The following is a 19,186-nucleotide window of genomic DNA, read 5'->3' as shown; positions in this document are numbered from 1 at the left end:
TCTGGGCAACATTCTGGGGGGCCTCCTGCCAGTGGGTGGTGCAAGAGGTGAAAGCGGACAGAGTAATGAATGTACACTTTACTTTTCTACAGTAGGCTAGGGGTTTTGTTTTTTTTACACACACCAGCCCCTTTGTATCCTTCATCCAGGCAAGCGAAAGGCATTAGCCAAGTTCAAGGACACATTCAAGTCAGAGGAAAAGACTCGAGGACAGTGCAAAGCAGAGCTGGAGAGAGGCTGATTGGAAGGCTGCATTTGACCCTCAGGTCTGAGGATTCCTAACCAACATTAGGATCCCTAAGAGTAATCTGCAACATCTTGAGATGAAGCATAGTGGTTTCTGGTACAAAAGAGTAGGGCTGAGCCAAAACGTACTTGGCATTTTAACAGAGCAAACAACCAAACACATCCTTACTTGCCCATTCTGAACTGCCCTCTATCATGTCATCCATCCCAGGGATCAGTCTGATTGCTCCACCTTTATTTGCTGATGTCCAGCAACAGCAATATCCCAGATGTAGCATCATGATGATGGCCATTCATGATGTGATCCCTGGGTGGGTGGGATCATTCAGGAAAGCATAAGAAACAGCAGCTAAGGAAGAGCAGGGGGAGGAGGGCAATGAAGGAAAGACTGGACACACACTTCTTGCAAAGCAGACTGGTTGGTGGTATTGAACAGCTAGAGATCAGCTGTTGCCTTTGCCTTGCCTCACACTCAACTGCACCAGAGCTGGCTCTAGGGAGAAGTGAATCTGTCAGTTTCACTTTCTCTTCATTTCTCATATTCCTGATCTGAAGATCAGTCCTCCACATTTCCACATCAATTTGGTCTTGCAAAACTGAGACCGGGTAAGGCCCCCGGGCCTGACAACATCCCCCCTGAAGCATTCAAAACTAACATAGAGTGGTGGGCTCTGGTTCTGGCAGCTCTGTTTACGAGCATCGATCGTACTGCTTGAATCCCGGAGGACTGGGGCCTAGCCACCATCATCCCACTCTACAAAAAAGGCAACTGAGCAGATCTCGCCAATTACAGACCTATCAGCCTATTAAACATCATTAGTAAGCTCTATGCTAACCATCTACTTGAAAAACTACATGACTGGCTGGAACAGGAAAACATCCTGGTGCAGGAACAAGCCGGATTCAGAGCGGAACGCTCAACCATAGACCACGGTCTTGTTCTTCAACATCTAATCGAAAAATATACAACTAAACCTGGGAGGGGGCGCTTTATACCGCCTTTATTGACTTTTAAGTCAGCTTTCGACCTCATACCCAGAGCCAGGCTCTGGGAAAGATTTGAGGCTACCAACATAGACGTTTGCTAACTCTCATATGATGTTTATATGATAACACCCAACTACGTATAAGGTACAACAGCAACCTGTCTAGGCCCATTACCACTCTCAGGGGAGTCAAACAGGGATGTATTCTAGCCCCCACCTTGTTCAATTTTTATATTAACTCTCTAGTCAATAGTTTGGCAATGGTGCCTTCTCATCAACCCACTTTGTCAAACAGGCCCGTGTCCATCCTTCTTTACGCAGACGATGCAGTACTTGTATCTCTATCAAGCACTGGTCTGCGATGTCTCTTGAGGGCGATTGCCAACTATTGCAATAAAGAGTTGTTAGTTATCAATCACGATAAATCAAAGGTAGTAGTGTTCTCCAGGAAGAAGAAGAAGCACCGTTGGAACTTAAATGGATTCCCAACAGCATAAATAACATCGTACAGGTATCTAGGGATAATTTTTCACTCTTCTGGCTCATGGCATCCTCAAGCAAAAACTGCCGTTGACAATGCGCAAAGGAACTCAAAGTCTCTCCTTTCCTTTTTTCACACCAAAGGAGGCCAGCATCTCCCTTCTGCAATACAGGTATTCGTGGCCAAAATTATCTCCCAACTGCTATATGGCTCTCAGATAAGTGTCTATGGCAAATATACATCGTTTGAAACCATACAAACCAAATTCCTAAGGTCTATCTTGGGCACTCCTTCCTGTGTACCCAACACTCTCTTATGGCTTGAAGCAGGGCTCCCCTCGATAGAGGCCCACGTATGGATCCTGAAGACTAAATACTGGTTAAAAATACTCTTTTCACCTGTGGGTCTGGTCCCGCTCGTATTGTCAGATGTTTTCCAGTCAAGATGGAAGAAAGCCCTAACCACAAAGCTTACAAGTCTGGGATTCTCCTACTCCGCTATGGTTATGCTAGGCTTTTCAAAAGTGCAGATGACCATTCATCAACGAATCTTAGACGTTGATTACCAGAATCATCTTGCCCTAGCTGCTGCTAAGCCCGATCTCAGATTCAACGCAGTGGCTTTTACACCTGCACATTACTTGGCTTCTCTTTCTACCCCCAGATTTAGAAAAGCATTCACGGTGGCCAAGTTTAATGTATTACAGTCGGCACTCTTAGTCGGTAGATATCAAAAAATCCCATTTGCTGAGAGTGTATGCCCCTGCGGGTGCAGTTGAATCCGTGAACCATGTCCTACTGGATTGTGCCTTCTATTCCGACCTTCATTGTTCATTTATTTGTCCAATTTTACAAAAAATCCTGGGCAGGGATGCCTCATTTTATGTCAGCTATCTCCTATCTGACTTAATCCCCCAAGTCTCATCCAAGGTTGCGAGTTTTTGTGCTGCAGCTATTACATATAGAAGATCACTGTTAACCCAACAGCCTACACAAACTTGAGAATTGATTTTTAACTGAGCTTATTTTACCATGTAAAATGTTTACGTTGTATTAATGCTTTTAAGATGATTGTGATTTTTTACTTTCATGCTGGTCCAGGACTGTAATAAACCAATTCAATTCAATTCACATCAATTTGAAATTTTGTAAGAGAAGCCCTCCGAAAAATTCATCAGCATTTAGTGCAAATCTCTCTTAACATACACACTTTTGTATGCAATTTTGCCTAATATGCAAATTTCCCCTAAAATAATGCAATTTGTATGTTATTTTCACTAACAGATGCATTTCTATGGACACTTTACCCCAGTATACTCACTTTCGTACACATTATTTTGCTGGAGAACTGCATTGCAAAATGCAGGAGAGGGGGGGATTTTCAACATCCCCCTCCCACCCACAGTTTTCTGCTTGAAGTCTCTCTCACACACACACCTCTCTCTCACTCACACACACTCTCTCTCACTCACACACACTCTCACACACACTCTCACACACACTCTCACACTCTCACACAGCTACCACAGCATGCATACACACACATATACACACATCAACGGATGAACTTGTACAACCCAAATGCAAGTGGTGAACTTGACATAGAATCTCAGCCAACCAGAAGAACATTATAGAGAGCAACAGAGAGTGAATAACACAACTAAAGGAGATTTATTGATATTGCCAAAATGTATCATATTGACTTGAACACATAGATTTGGGAAGGGAACAAGAATTCTAAAGGAAGCATGTCAAAAACCACCCAGGCACTGAAACAGCAACATCATTAGCTGCCTTTTTTCTTGGCTTGCGTTGCCTCCACTTCAGAAGGGCCCTGCTGGATCAAACCAAATGCCAATTCAGTCCATCCTGCTATTCTCATGGCAGCCAACCAGATGCCTATGGGAAGCTCGCAAGCGGGACCTAACCACAAGAGGACTGTCCCCTCCTCCAGTTTCAGGCAACTGGTATTCAGAAGCTTGCTGCCTGCAAATGTGGAGGTAGAACTTAGCCATCATGGCTAGCAGCCATCAATTGCCTTATCCCCCATGTATTTATCTAATCCTCTTTTAAAACCACCCAGATTGGTGGCTATCATTGTCTCTGGTGGGAGCAAATTCCATAGTTTATGCATTGGGTGAAGAAGTACTTTCTTGTATGAAGACAAAAGCTGACATTAGGCCCAGCCAAGTGAGAGGGTGAGATACTCTGTTATGTTTGACATGGGTTTCAGTGTGTCTTAGCTGTGGGCCATGACATACATGTCTCATGGGTATTTCATGGGTAAATAGGAGGTTCTTTGCAGCACAAAGCAAATGATGCTCATGCTTTTTTTTAATTCCCCTTCTCAGCTAAGAAGTCCCCAGTGGCTAAAAACATCTATTCAAACAGAACATTCCATAATGAAAACTATAGTTTACATTATGGAATGTTGTAAATCAACCCACCCACAGACAGACAGACACACCATCCTAACATTAGGTAAAACACAGAAAGTAGCAAAAACATACTAAAAATTCACATGTGTGTGTATAGCCAGTATTAAGCGAGTTTAATTTTGCATTTTTCATTGTTGTAACTCACACTGGGACCTTATGGTGAAGGGCAGGTAAGAAATCTAATTAACAACAACAACAACAATAATGAATTTGTTGTATGCATTTTATGCACACTTTACCCTAGTAGATGCATTTTTGTACATATTACTTGGCTGGAGAACTGCACTGCAAAATTCTGAAAAGTGAGACTTTCAAAGGATGGCTGTGTTTCAGCTTGCAAATTGTTTCAAAAAGCATGAATTCAGTAAGCTTGCCTTTGAATGCAAACTGAATCAAATTTCTCCCCCAACTCTAGGCAGAAGAAAACCTCCTTGAGTTCAGTGGGACTTGCTCCCAGGCAGTGCAGACTGATAGCTCCAATGTCAGTGTGGCAGGGAATCTGCACTCGGTTTAAGCCTGAATTTTCAAGGATCTGTCCAAAGTGCTGAAACGTATTCCAAGTCTTCACTGTTCCCATGTAAGTGTGCATAGTATTGCAGCATATAAATCAGTTGCAACTGGCCAGGCTGACACACTCTCTCTCTCTTCTCTTTTAAAGGATTGGGGAAAGCCATTATTGGAGTTAGGCTTATCCATCACTGAATAAGCATCCTCAGGTTTTGTAAATGATGCAAAGTATTTTTATATATTATATTATTTTTGCATGTTTTATATGTACTATTTGGATTTTAAGAACTCTTGAAATATTTTTTAAAACCTTGTTGTGCTTTATTAGGGTTGTCAGTGTTCATTTGTCATTAGCCATTTAGTCAAACAATGGGTTAATAACACAATAAACTTTAAATAAATAGCTTTTTAAGAACAGTAGCTAACAGTAACAGTCATCGCAAAAGGAGAAGGGAGAGCTGCCTTCTCTGATAGTTTCAACACCAATTTTTTCATACTTAAATTCACTTCTCTGCATTTCTGGAGCAATTTCTAAAAACAATTAAATTTAAAATCCTCATGAAAATTCTTCACCATTTTATTACAAATTTCTACTAATTAACATATTTTTTGTATACAGTTTTGAGTAATGTATGCATTTTTGCAAGCAATTTCTCCTAATATAATGCAAGTTCAAGGTTCTGGTTTTGGTGTACAAACCCAATACTGCTTGGGACCAGGACACCTGAAAGATCATCTTATCCCTTATATACCCAGTTGATGACTGTGCTTTGCAAGAGAGGGCCTCCTGCAGATACCATCTTATCAGGAGGTCCATTCAGCACAACATAGGAAATGGACCTTTAGTGTTATGGCACTGACCCTTTAGAATTCCCTCCCTTTAAATATTAGGCACCATCTCTGTTATATTTTTGGCACCTGCTAAAGACCTTCCTCTTTCAACAAGCCTTTTAAGTAGAGACGTTATCCCAGACTACATCTGTGTTGGAATTGCTTTTTAAGGTATTTTTAAAGCTTTTTTTAAAAAGATGTTTTATTTTAATATATTTTAAAGTCTGTTTTTAAGATGTTTTAGAGTGTTTTTAGTGTTTTTGTTTGCTACCCTGGACTCCTTCTGGAAAGAAGGACAGGATATAAATTTAATAAATATCATCATCATCTTGTATATTATTTTCACTCATATTTTCATTTTTATGCACCCTGTCCCCTAATTTTTTTTTTTTTTTTGTAAAGTGTGTTCGGTTGGAGAATTGCATTGCAAAATTCAGACATGTACAACTTTTGATGGATGGCTGTGTTTCAGATCTCATATTGCTCAAAAAGTGCAAATTGGATAGGTTTGGTTTTAAATGCAAACTGAATGGAATTTCTCCCCCATGCCCATGAGGGAAACACTTTTTCATGCTATAAATTAAAATGATTTTAAGGTCCCATCCCCAAAATTTTTGTTTGAATTCGAAGACTGTTAAGTAAAGCCTAGATAGAGCTTAATTTCTAAAGAATGGGGACAGGCTGCAGCAGCTGTATGGTAAGGGAAATTCAATGTGTACATGCTCAAGAGGCAGATGCATCCGGGTCGGTTTTGCAGTGTGGGGACTCATCATGACAGTCCCCATAGGAAGGCCCTCCAGGAGAGTCCAAAAATGCAGTCCGCTGTGTTGATTCATTATACTAGGGGTTGGGAACCTCTGGTCCAGGGGCCGAATGCCCTCCAGGCCTGCCTACCTGGCCCTCTGAACTCTCCCCAGGCCACAGCCCTCACTGGCTCTGCTTCACTCTCCAAGTGTTTCTTTATTTATTTATTATTTTATTTATACCCCGCCCTTCCTTCCAGCAGGAGCCCAGGGCGGCAAACAGAAACACTAAAAACACTTTAAAACATCATAAAAAGACCTTAAAATACAGTAATACCTCACATTAACGTACTCAATGGGACCAGAGCGAGTACGTAAACCGAAAATGTCCTTAAAGCGAAGCACTGCCTTTTAAAACTTTTTTTCCCTCTCCTTCATGCGGAGCCTCAAAGCCCCGCGCTAAGCCTCTGCTGCTGCGCTGCCGTGCCTCTCACCTGATCGCGATCGTGCCTCCCAGCTGATTTGCGGTGGCGCGATCGTGTCTATTTCCACCCCCACACGCTAAAGCCTCTGCTGCCGCGCTGCGTTTCTGCAGAAATACAGGCATATGGAGCATGTACGTTATAGCGAGGCGACGTTAAGTGAAGCGACGTTAAGCGGGGTATGCCTGTACATGAAAACAAAGCAACGTTAAAAACATTTTTTTAGAAAACTTTAAAAACATCTTTTTAAAAAAGGGTTAAAGATATTAAAAGACATACTTTTGCCTGGCTCAAATGTGTCCTTGAACTCTTGCTTGTCTGAATGGAGGACAGAGGAGTGTGTGTGTGTAATAACTAGCCTGCTGTGCAAAGGTAAAATTTGCATGTGTTGCTATGCTCATTTTTGCCTCTGGCCCTGCCCACTACGGGCATGTGGCCTTCACAAGGTGGCCCAGAAGGGAATATGGCCCTCGGGCTGAAAACTGTTCCCCACCCCGTGTTACGCATGCACACCCATACCCCATCGAGCAGCAATGCATGGCATCATACCCAATTTATTAGCATCAGCATGACTGTAATCCTATGCATAGTTTTCTGGGAATAAGCTCCATGGAACTCAGGGATCCTTATTTCTGACTGCATAGGTTCTCCTTGTAAAAACACATATGGATGATATTCAGTGCCAATCCTACTCAGAGAAGACCCAATGAAGTTCATAGACATGACTAAGGTTCATTAATTGCAATGGGTCTATGTTGAAGAGGACATACTTGAATGCAACCCTTTGTTCATTTAACACATTTTTACTTTAACAAAAGACCTACACACCAAGGAAAAGCAATCCTTAGCTTTTAATTAGAAATGCAAACAACCTTGCAAATAAGTGTTAGCATTTAAATTACTATCCTGAATTAGGAGCCCCATCAATTAGAAGGAAAGAGGTCCAGCTTCTACCGCATTATTTTCCTGAGTCACTGACTTCCTCTATGCCAGCAGTTTCCAAACTTTTCCCCCAATGGAGCACATGAAAATTGCTCATGGTCTTGGCAGACCACTTAATGATTTTTCTGCCTGTTGTAGAAATTGTAATGTGCTGTGCTAGCGGCTGTATGATTTTTAATTGTATTTTCATGGCTTCATTTATTTCTTATGTTTTGTTGTTTTACCATTTGGATTCCATAGAATTCAAATTGTCATACAATGAAATGCAACATGCACAATAAAAATACAAATAAAAATCAGTATTAATATTTAATGTGGGCCTGCTGGGGACAATATGAATGAAGCTTGCAGACTACTGGTTGTGCCAGGACCACCATTTGAGAACCCCTGCTCTTTGCTAATCTGTCATGAACAAACTTGAAAGACTCATTATCACTTCATTCTCTTGCCAGAGCAAGGGGAGTTTTTCAGTTATCCTGGTGGTCTTGCAAATACATCATCACTCCTGGTCTGATAAAAGTCTCAGAGCTGTATCTCCTGTCCACTATACCACTGCTCAGAGGTACTATATTCTTTATGGTCTTGCCTACCTTCCAACTCTCACAATTTATCTGGCACAGTCTCTTTTCTCTGGTCTCTTTCCCTAGCATATCACTGTCCATGTTTTATCCCTAGATTGCTTTTGGGGAATACCTTTACAAGAAAAAGAAAAAAAGGATACTTTAGCTGGCCTTCCATGGCACTGGTAAACTGTCCATTGTGAAAAAAAACAGATGGTTAGTTTATTAATACATAACACACTTTCAGAAGCCAATGCATGGCTGGCTATTGCAGAGTAAAGAAATACCGAGAGCTGAAAGTTGCCCATTTTTCTAATTGACTCCTGCAGCTGTACCTTTAGTACAGGTGTGTGTACATACCAATGTGGCACATGAGAATGGGGGTGGGCATGTGCACAGTGGAATGGCATTAGCAGGTAATAACATTTCTCTCCATGCCACACTGAGATCAAGCCACAGCTAAATGCACAGCAGCAAGGGTTGGTTAAAAAGTTGGCAACCTTCACGACAGAAGGCAGAGATTTGCTTCTGGCAGTCTGTAACAGCAAAAGGGGATAGAAGAAGAAGAAATAATAATAATAATAATAATAATAATAATAATAATGCAGCCATATTTAAATCTGTGAACTGTTGGAGATCTGATATGACTATATCAAATCTGTTTATTTAAAGAAGGTACATGGATGAATAAGAGAGGACCAGTGGTGAGATCAATAGAACCTGCAAGAATGCTCTCTCTCTCTCTCTCTCCTTACACCACTGACTGTAGGGTTGCATCTATGCTGGGTACAGCAGCCACAGGGACCAAACCAATCTTTTGTAGCAATAGGTGGGGGACTGCACTGTATTTTCAGCTATAATGATAATCTGCCCAAGGCAAGCCCTGAACTCTAGTGCAACCTATGATGTAGGAAAAGGCTCTTTCAGTGAGCTGATATGAACCTGAGAATATTATAATGGAGATCAACAGATTAGCCTCTTTTCTGTCTGGTTGTAGCCAATGCTAGTCATAGATCCATTGAAGATGCATTGATTTCAATGGGTCTGCTCTGAGTAGAATTTAGCTGGATATAACCCTGCCTGGGTTAATTTTGCCCATGTTCATGCATAAATCCATTCCATCCCATTTCTGATTATTGTCTGCAATTTGTTTTAAAAAACCACATGAAAATAATATTTAAAATATCACAAAATACTATCAAAATATGTATTTCATCTCGGTGCATGCATTTCTACACATTGTAAGAGTGTATTGGTACAGGTTTTTGAGCCACAAGATTTGAAGAAGTTTGGGATCTGAAGGACATTTCACTTAGGTTGTGTTCTGCATACTAGTCCACAATGTGCAGAATGGGACAGTTTGCTTCAGAATTCATAATAATAAAAATCCTTGAGCATCTCTATATGGACAAGAACAGCAACACTCTAAACAAACCTTCCTTCTTGGAAAGAAACACACAATCTCAAAAGCATCTGCTGCTGATTCCAGGAGAATGAAAATGTAAAACACGTCACCCTGGACAATTTCAGGGGTGCGTTAAGGACTTATGTATGTAAGAAAGAAAGGCACCTTAATAGGGAGGAGGGGTGATGGTTTCACAGAAAAATCACAGAGAGACTGGTGGCAGTTGCTGAAGAAAGAGCAAGGTGTTCATCTTTGCAGGTGACTCCTTAGGGAGAATGAAGAAGGATGGATGGAAATTACTTAGCTTAACACAATGCAGGAGTCAAGGGATAACTCTGGCCTGGTGTGCCATGCTGAAGGATAAGACACAGAAAAGCTGCTCTTCAACAGGCTGACTTTGTTTTACAGTTAGCCAAACTAGGGAAGAGCCATAGCTGCAGTGCTTTGCTTGCTGAGGGTCCCAGTTTCCATCCCTGCCTTCTCCGGGTAGGCTAGGAATGTTCTCTGCTCAAAACCCTAGCAGGCCGCTGCCATTCAGTGTCAACAATACTGAGTGAGACTGAGCAATGGTCTGACTCATAATAGGGCACTCAGCATAGGCTGGAGGTGGAAAGATCGTTTTGGAAAGACATGAAGACAGTACGACATCTCCAACTTTGCATGTGGTTACTCATGCAGCTAGCTAGGCTTGTGTGAACACCTTGCGTTTAAAGTACATTTAAAGCACGCCCCCCCAAAAAATCCTGGGAACTGTAGTTTATCCCTCAGAGAGCTACAATTCCCAGCACCCTGAACAAATTATAGTTCCCAAGATTCTTTGTGGGGAAACAGGCTTTAAATGTATGGTTTGTATGCAGCCTGCATCAGTGCACATAGCAGACCTGTTCTGATAATTTCTTTTTCAACCATTTGTTCATGGCAGCGTTAGGAAAAAACCCTCCTGAAACATCAGAGGAAGAACAAAATTTCTCTAAATTGTTTTTGGAGGTGTTTGTCACTTAGGTTACTTGACCTTATTAAGGTGGCCAAAGGTTTTCCATTTTTTCCTTGCATTTTAATTTTTAAAAAAGCACTCTGTGCCGCTTACAATGGTACCAGTCTCTCTTTACAGCTCCCCATGGAATGACTTGAGAGCAACATCACATCATTTCATATCCTGACATTCCCAAGGCATTCTGGGAAGAAGTATCTGGCTAGAAGCAGTGCAAGTCAGGAGTGAAATCATCCAGGGTCATGGGCGGATTGTAAACCCCTTACTTTTTGGGAGCTGGGTCCCAGCCAGGTCCCTATGTATGCAGCAGTCAGCATGAAAGAGAAATGTGTTAGCCACTGAGAAGAGTCCTTGTCCTTTTGTGCTGATTGGAGCCAGTCAGAGTGAAAAGAGGTGAGTCAGCCACTGAGAAGACTCTTCTCAGTAGCTAACACACAGCCTCTCCTTTTATGCTGATTGGCTTTTAGGGACATCTGTTGTAATGGAGTGTGGACTCTGAGATGACACAGACAGCAAGTGGAAAAGAGGGTGTGGCTGTGAGGAGGCATAATGTGACTGTTATGAAGGGACCCTGCACTTCTAAATTTGCCACTACACTAATGGCAAGGCTCTCTCCACAATGTTTTGCTAAGTGTACTTCCTGGCAAGAACCAGGAAGGAGCAGAAAGGTGCCTCCCTTTTTCTCAGGAGAATAGTTTCAAGAATATTTTCAAAATTGGGGGAAAGAGTTTGGCTCAACCTTAGTACATAGTGCTTTGCAGAGTGTATCACAAACAGAAGGAAATCAGCTCTCTGCCTCCAGGAGCTTACAATCTCAGGGCAGGTCTAGTTTCATGATTACTTTTCCCTAATGTGTGCCCACCCATCCACCTCTCTTGGAAAAGAACTCATGGAATGCAAGCTGAGCGTATGAGTTAGAAGGGGCTGGTTAACTCTTTCCTTATAAGCTACTTCGTTTTGTCTCGTTGGTGAAATGGTAGTTGGAGGAACTGATTTTGAGCAGAAAAAATGGGTAGCAGGGAAAGGACATCAGAAGCTAAAAAGAGCCGCGCTGGATCAGGCCAAAGGTCTATCATGTTCTCACAGTGGCCAACCAGAGTCCTGAACAGGAAGTCCGCAAGCAGGACCTGAGTCAACAGTGCTCTCATTACTTGTGATTCCCAGTAACTGGCATTCAGAGTTAAGCAGACACACGCGGACGCCCCCTCCACCTGGTTCCCTATGAGTAGTTTTCCTTGTGTGGGCGGGGCAGGCAGGGAGAGAATCATGGAATTACACATAACGTAATCTGGTCCTAAATTTAGGCAGCTGCGAAGATTAACAGAAGGAAGGTGATATGCCGCGGGAGGGAGGGCAACAGGGCAAATATGCCTGGATGCCACTATACATTGTTAGGCTTCCGTTTCAGCAGGGAGGTGAGAAAGCAGGGGGTTCACTGGAGAAGAAATTCAATTCAGTTTGCATTTAAAGCTGAATCTATCAATTTCGCACTTTGCCAAATGATACAAGAACCCAAACACAGCTCCCCTTCGTAGTTCTCACTCACTCACATTTCCCAAAGCAGTTCTCCAACCAAACGTTTACAAAAATGCATATATTAGGGGAAAGTGTGCATAAACATGGATATATTAGTGAAAATAGCAGGACAATACATAATATTAGGAGAAATTACTTGTAAAACTGTGTGCATTAGTCAAAACTGCCTACAAAATGTGTTTATTAGGGGAAACTTGCACAACAAAGCTGAAGAATTTTCATGAGGATTTTTTTAAAAAATTGCAAATTGCTGCAGTAATGTGGCGAACTGAATTTAAGACTGGAAAAATGAAAAATTGGTAGAGGTGGGAGAGAGGCCTGCTTGAAACCCTTGGAAGGTTGCTGCCAATTAGTGTAAACAATACTGAGCTAGGTGGGCCAATGGTCTGACTCATGTCATCTTCCTAGGTTCCTGAATTGGAGGCCCCCTCAAAACTCAGCACTCACCAAAATCCCAGAAGAATTCTCAGGAGCTCTGATTGGGGTGGAAAATGGAAGACTCTTTCAGAGAGGAAGAAAACATTTGGGAGATTGGGGCCCAAGTTTTTGACACAGCATTGGCCTCCAGACTTTTTAAAAACTTCCTTGCCATCCTCTGACCTTCAGCCAGCACAAATCCTCTGCTGCAACAGCTCTCTGACACCTCAGTCCCAGTGCTACAGCATGGAGCACCTACAACGGATTCCATCCATGACCCACACTAATGGATTCTCCTCCCCCAGGTTTGCACCGCCAGACATTTTACAGAAAGCTTCCATCTCATTAAAATAGCTCCCCAAAGAAAAGAAGGGGAAATATCCAAAAGGGCAGTAGAAAAGGAATTGATCTTTCTTTAAAAAGAAAAAGAAAAAAAGTGTATCCAGTGTGTTTCGAGCTTGCTGCTCTTTTTTACAGTTAAAAAAAATTGCATGTTTAAACATTAATTGCTCGCATTGTTATCATCTTAAAGTGTATGTGGGCATTTTTGTAGCACCCTTGGAGGCAGGAGGGAAGGAAGAGAGAGAAAAGAACAAGCTCAAAAACATTGGGTAAACTTTTATGAAACAAACCCCCACAGATCTTGTTTTTGAAATCCCGAAACCATCCCCTAGCCGATCAGACAACTCCACACAGACTTACAGGAAGAATAGTTGCTGCACTGAGCAAAAAGTATCGTACAACGTCGCAGCAACCGGACTCCAGACTGCCTTCAAGAGCTAAGATTGAGAGAAGTGTCTTGAGGAATGTTACTATTTATTGGGATTAGTTTCTGCTTGTTTCTCCCAGAGAGAACCCTCCAGATTCACTCCAAATGCCACACTAATGAAGCAATGTTCAGCAGCATTGGTAAAGCTTGCAATCTGATGCATGGCCACCTGCATGTAAGCCGTGTTAAAATCAGTAGGACTTCAGGACATAAGAAGTTTCCTTTATAATGAATCAGACCATTGGTCTATGTAGATCAGTATTGTCTACTCTGACTGGCAGTGGCTCTCCAGGTGTTCAGGAAGGACTCTTTTCCAGCCCTACCGGGAGATGCCACAGATCGGACCTGGGACCTTGTGCATGTAAGGCTCTCCCACTGAGCTACACCCCTTCCCTACTTCTGAGTTAACATGCAGAGGACTGGAGAGTGCGAGAGTCTCACTTGGCTTGGTTTGTTTCATTCAAGTGATGGCTACTGCAGTTGTTGCTGGTTCTTTTAGCTGCTTTTGGTGTGGGCTGACGAAGAGGGAATTTTAGCAGGGCAGCTTGTCATCGCTCCGTGGTAGAGCTTTGCATGCCGAAAGTCCTGGGTTCAAACCCCAGCATCTCCATGCAGAGCTAAGAGAGACCCCAGCCTAAAAAACCTGGGAAGCCACTGCCAGACAGACCAATGGTCTTGCTCAAGGCAAGGCAGCTTTTGGTGATCCCACAATCCCCTCCTCTCCCCAGCCACTAAAAGGCTAGCAGCTTTGCCCACCTGAAGTGGGTGTTTCAGTTTTGTAAACATTAGAACACTTGGTTGATTGTTTAAAAAAATTGCTTTTATCTTATGTCCATCTCCTTAAGTGCTTTGGACAGGCAAGTCAGAATGAAATATGAGGACCATAAATTGGAGTCTCCAGGGTTGAATCCAGCCCCGCCCCCAAGGATAGGTTTCATGCACTAGAGCTGTGCACTGGATCTGCCTGAATTCTGGGTCCCAAACTGGATCAGGTCAATTCAAGACAGTTGAGGAAGCCCCAGATCCCCCCGGGCCAGATGAGGTTCACCTGGAGTGATCCAGGGCATTAAAAGAAGGGAAGGAGCCTCAGATGCATGCATCTCCTAACCACATCTTTCATCAGGGTTGAAACCCAGATTAAGTATACAGCCAGGACAGATGGAGGAGAGGCAAGCATCCTTATATCCCCACCCTCCCTCCCAACCTCATGGCTGTGCAAGGCCACCCCAACCGGTCTGGGCCCCAAGATCCAGGTCAGTTTAGCTCAAGATCAGATAGGAACTGCTCCAAAGCACTGTCTCAAGCTCTGAATTGGATTGGGGGAGCCATGCACAGCCCTATCATGTACTTTTCATAGTTTGCATGACACCAGCTGAAACTTCCTCTTCTATACATTCTACACAACTATTAAAGGGGCAGGACCCCCATCTACCTTTGATGCATATGGCCACTGTACTGAGATTATCAGCTGCCCTCCCCCAGATGCCAGTCCAAAAGCAAAGAGGGTGTACAAGGCAATGGGACTTGCTCTGCAGACCCTTTTCTTGGATGAGCCAGAACATACTTGGCCCCCCGTGGCTCTTCCGCAAACTAGTTGCTGACTCAGACCCCAAAACCTTAGAGCAATTCCAAAGGATGAAGCACACCTATGCCCAGTGGCAGCTGGTAGCTCCATGTCAGTGTGGCAGTAGAATCTGTTCCAGGTTTTAGTCCAAACTTTCAAGGCGCTGTCAGCACTTTGGACAGTTCCTTGAAAATTCAGACTAAAGCCCAGAGTGAATTCCACTGCCCTACTGACATGGAGCCACCAGCCACCACTGCCTTATGCAGCAGCAACTCTCTCAGCACATGAGCAGGTGTGCTCTTCATCTAGCCACAGTTCCTGCTGCAGATCACTCTTCACCTATAGACAAATATTCTCCTCATCATCACTACCTTTTATCCGGGAAAGAGTGCAAGTGACAAACAGACTCATTTTTCTTTTCTCAAGCTCCCACCTCCCTCCCCCCCCTTTTCTTCCTACAGCAGATGAGTCATTTGTCTGCAACCCTCTTTCAAACCATCTCTCCTAATATTCTGTGTCAAATCAAAAGCCTTTCTCAGTTGGCAGCCAAGCAGATCCTGCAGAGAGCAGCCTTAACATGTCTCTGGCAAGCAAGCAAAGACTCTTAAGGAGGAATCTGTCCACTGCTGCTAGAAATCTGTGACTCTGTTATGCTCCATCAAATAATCTACTCTTGGCCACCTCATATAGGGCCACTGATATATTTGAGGAGGGGGAGGGAGTGAATCACCATGAGCAAGAAGATTGTCTTGCACTATCAGACCTTGTGTGCATTTTTAATTGGCTTCCAGGAATGCCTGTTGAGGTTTATTTGAACACATGTTTCAAATACACATACTGGGTAGAAAAGCAAGCGGCCAATTTTTATTATTATTTTTCAGTATGATTATGATTTCTGACCCGCACTTTACCAAAAGATCCCAGGGTAGCAATCTATAACTACAATATTAAAATCAGTTTTAAACAAGCACAATCAAAAGAATAGTCTGGGTCCTAAAATATATCTCTCAGGTGTCAAAGGCCAGGGCAAAGAGGTGCATCTTCAGTTCAGGTTAGAAACTTCAGTTTTTTTCCAGAACCTGAAAAAGCAGGCAGCCCTTTCTTTGGGAAAACCTGAGACAGCACACAGATTATTTGTGTAAGTGTGTATGTGTGTGAGTGTGTGTGTGGGGGTTCTTCCCAAAGAGGCTGTATGACAAAGGCATAATTGGTAGATAACCAAATAGGTTCGACTTTCTGTAGCGCTTTAAAAACCTACCTCACCTGTTTGAACTGGGGCCAGCAGCTGACAAGAAAAAGGAGGATGCTAAAGCAAACAATGCCTCCATCGCTCCACCTTCACCTCTCTTAAAAATGGCTCCTCGCTCTCTAGCCTGTGACCCTCTGGATCAGCCTGAGCAAGCACCTTCAGGTGTGCAGCTGCCAGTCAGGTAGCATTTTCCTCCGTTCCTATATGGATCAGCAAGCCAATTTGAAAAGACAAACCAAAAGCCTCACAAAAGCCTGGAACCAGGAACAGAAGGGAAGGGCTTTAGCTCAGTAGAAAACCAGAAGGTCCCAGTTCAATCCTTGGCATCTCCCCTCAAAAGGATCAAATGGTGACAGGGAAGAAACTGCCCGAGATCCTGGTGGATTGCTATAGAATCCCAGTACTAGCAGACAATATTGAGCTGGAGAGATGGGCCAAGGGTCCAACTCTGTACAAGGCAGGTTCAGATGCTATATACATGATGGTGGGCTTGGCTTAGGCGCAGATTTAATGTGTGTGTGTGGGGGGGTCCTGCGCTGCTTGCTTCAGACAAACTGGTTTTGTTTGGGGAAAGAACTGAAGCTCAAATCCAACTATTTCTGCCTATGAAAATATAGGTGCTATACTGCCAGATCAGCGTTAGTCCTTCCAGACCATTTTCACATATGAGGCATAACACAGTGGTTGGGTAGCATGTCCCACATCTGCAATTCAAAAGCAAAACCTATCCTGGCTAGAATATATTTTCTAAGTAGAACTGGTGCTTTCTACTCGGCATTGGAAATGTTCACACATGTGCTGAAACAGCACAAGTGAGGCTCACAGGTACTTGAAACCACCTCCCCATCTTTGTGTTAGCCAGCCCAGACTTTCTTAAACTGAGGCTTTGTATTGTTGAGGGCTAACAATTCACAGAGGTAGGGTTGCCACCTTTTTCATTTTAAAAAATGACTTTGCTCTTCTGTGCCTTGAACAAGCAATCTTGCAGAAAATTTGCTGATGGAGCTTTTCCTAACATGGGGAGAAGAGGTGAGTAAAATATTTACCCGCTAAATTTCTGTAGATCAGGTTGCTCTTAAAAGCATAGGAGCAGGACAAGTAAAAAAATGTGGCAATCGTTCCCCTAAGGTGTATTGTGGGCTATGGTTTTCTATCCATAGCTAATGGCACAGTATCAAGGCAGGAGCATCCCAGCAAAGTGCCTATCACTATTTATGTACAACACTCACTGGCCCACTTCAGGATTGCTTGGGATGGGTATGCCAGATGCTCATGGCTTACATGCATGACAAGAGTGCTCAGGCAACACCTTTGCACACTGAAAACATTGTTATTCCAGAAGGAAGAAGAGCAGTCCACCATGCAGTTAAGGATCATGGGACCTATACAAGGGGGGTCAGTTGCTGTATAGGGCCTGTCTCCCTAAATAATAGTTTAAATGCAAGGGTGGGGAACCTGATATTGCTGGATTCCAAATCCCATCAGTCCCAGCCAGTATGACCAATGGTCAAGGATGATGGGAGATGGAGTCCAGCAATATCTGGAGGGCCACAGGTTCCCCATCCCTGGTTTAAAAGAAGCACTATGACATAAGAAGCTGCGCTTCCCAAAATTCCCTCTTTTGCTGCTCAACCCTTGAAAGTGCAGGCCACCCTGGCTCCTACGGAATTTGATCTTTCCAACAGCCCCCCAAGTGGTCCCTGGACACCAAAGTTTTCTGACCTGGTTCACAAACCAGGGAGGCTGTTGCACTGCTACCTGTCTGCAGATCTCTGCAATGTCCTGAACAAACTTCAGGTGGACAGCTCTGGAGTTTGGGGGAGGGGCTAATCCAAGTTTGACAGCACACTCCAGGCCCTCTTGAAAGTTCTGAATTCAAACGCTGCACATATTTACCTAGGAATCAGCCCCGCTGAACACAGTGGAATTTACTTACACATAGGCATGCACAGAAGGATCACATCGTTGTTGAAACAAGCAAAACAAAATGTCAGGTCTAAATCTAGACCTTGTGGCTCGACAAGGTTGATCAGACTCGGCAAAGCTTTGAACCTCGCTCCCTCTTGCCTGTGCACAGCACTAAAAATGCTCTGACCTGTAGATGTTGCTGCTGTTTTTAAAGCCACCTATACAATCAGTCTGACACATCCCATTGCCCCTACCTTAAAGTTAGGAAGGGGAACCAATCCAGTGCTACCATTTTTTGTTTGTTTGTCTGAGGCACACACACAGAAGGCTAACAGACCATTTTGCTTTTCCATGCAATGACACCCAAACCCAGACCGAGAGATTTTAGAACGGCACAGATTTCCCTAATAAAACTTTTCTCCAGCTACTAAAGCACACACTGAGAGCCAGACAGTATTATATTCACTCAGACAGCAGTACCTTTTGCTAAGGGAGACGGGAATGAGGCAGCAGGAGCCACTGCAGGGTTGATGCTACAGCAACAATCCAGAGACACCAGTGAAGATTCCTGCTTCTCCTCTCGCTCTGCAGCCAGATCTTTCAGCAGCCCAGAGCAACTGGGGTGGAAATACATTTAGTAATTATTTGCCAGAGCTCAAGCCCCGCCTCCAGTGGCTCCGATTGGTTGGCCGATCCTCTGCTAGTCCATCTTGGCTCCAGTGCAGCCTCCCTCTCTATTTAGCTGCTGTTATTATCAAGAGCATCGGGAAAGGCTAATTATGTGTTCTGTAGACAAGCTTTGGATCTTAGGATGTGCCGACTAGTGTCAAGGGAAACAAAGGAAGTTCTCCAAGGGAGGCTGGAATGGAAGCAGCCACATGCCTCGCAGAGCCCCTTTGAGAAGTGTGAAGCTTCCCAGCTCCTCAACAGTATATTCTCATCGCAGTTTTCTTCGGTGCCCAGCTGAATTCTGCAACCTGTGTATTTTAGGCAAATTGAGGGGGGGTTGTAAAGGTTTTTCTGGGGCGGTTTACTGCTTTGCATAGTTTACTCCAGCATTCCTGACCGTGGGGAAGGAGGGGGAATTATTATAAAAGACACTGGAGCTCCTGTCTTTCACAACTGCCAACAA

General features: G+C 43.5%; 1 protein-coding gene across 2 annotated transcripts in view; it reads right to left on the bottom strand.

The window, feature by feature from the left end:
* The window catches only part of ZMAT4 (zinc finger matrin-type 4), a 313,481-nt gene extending 294,757 nt beyond the window's left edge, over positions 1-18,724 (bottom strand). For both annotated transcript variants that reach the window (XR_009758657.1, XM_061592776.1), the window contains exon 1: positions 18,535-18,724. The gene's annotated coding sequence lies outside the window, so the exon portion shown is untranslated. The remainder of the gene's footprint in view (positions 1-18,534) is intronic.
* Between the last annotated feature and the right edge of the window lie 462 nt (positions 18,725-19,186).

Source organism: Rhineura floridana, chromosome 12 (genome assembly GCF_030035675.1).
Source record: "Rhineura floridana isolate rRhiFlo1 chromosome 12, rRhiFlo1.hap2, whole genome shotgun sequence".
Lineage (NCBI taxonomy): Eukaryota > Metazoa > Chordata > Lepidosauria > Squamata > Rhineuridae > Rhineura > Rhineura floridana.
Note: the sequence above shows the minus strand (reverse complement) of the source record. Positions and strands in the feature narration are given on the sequence as shown.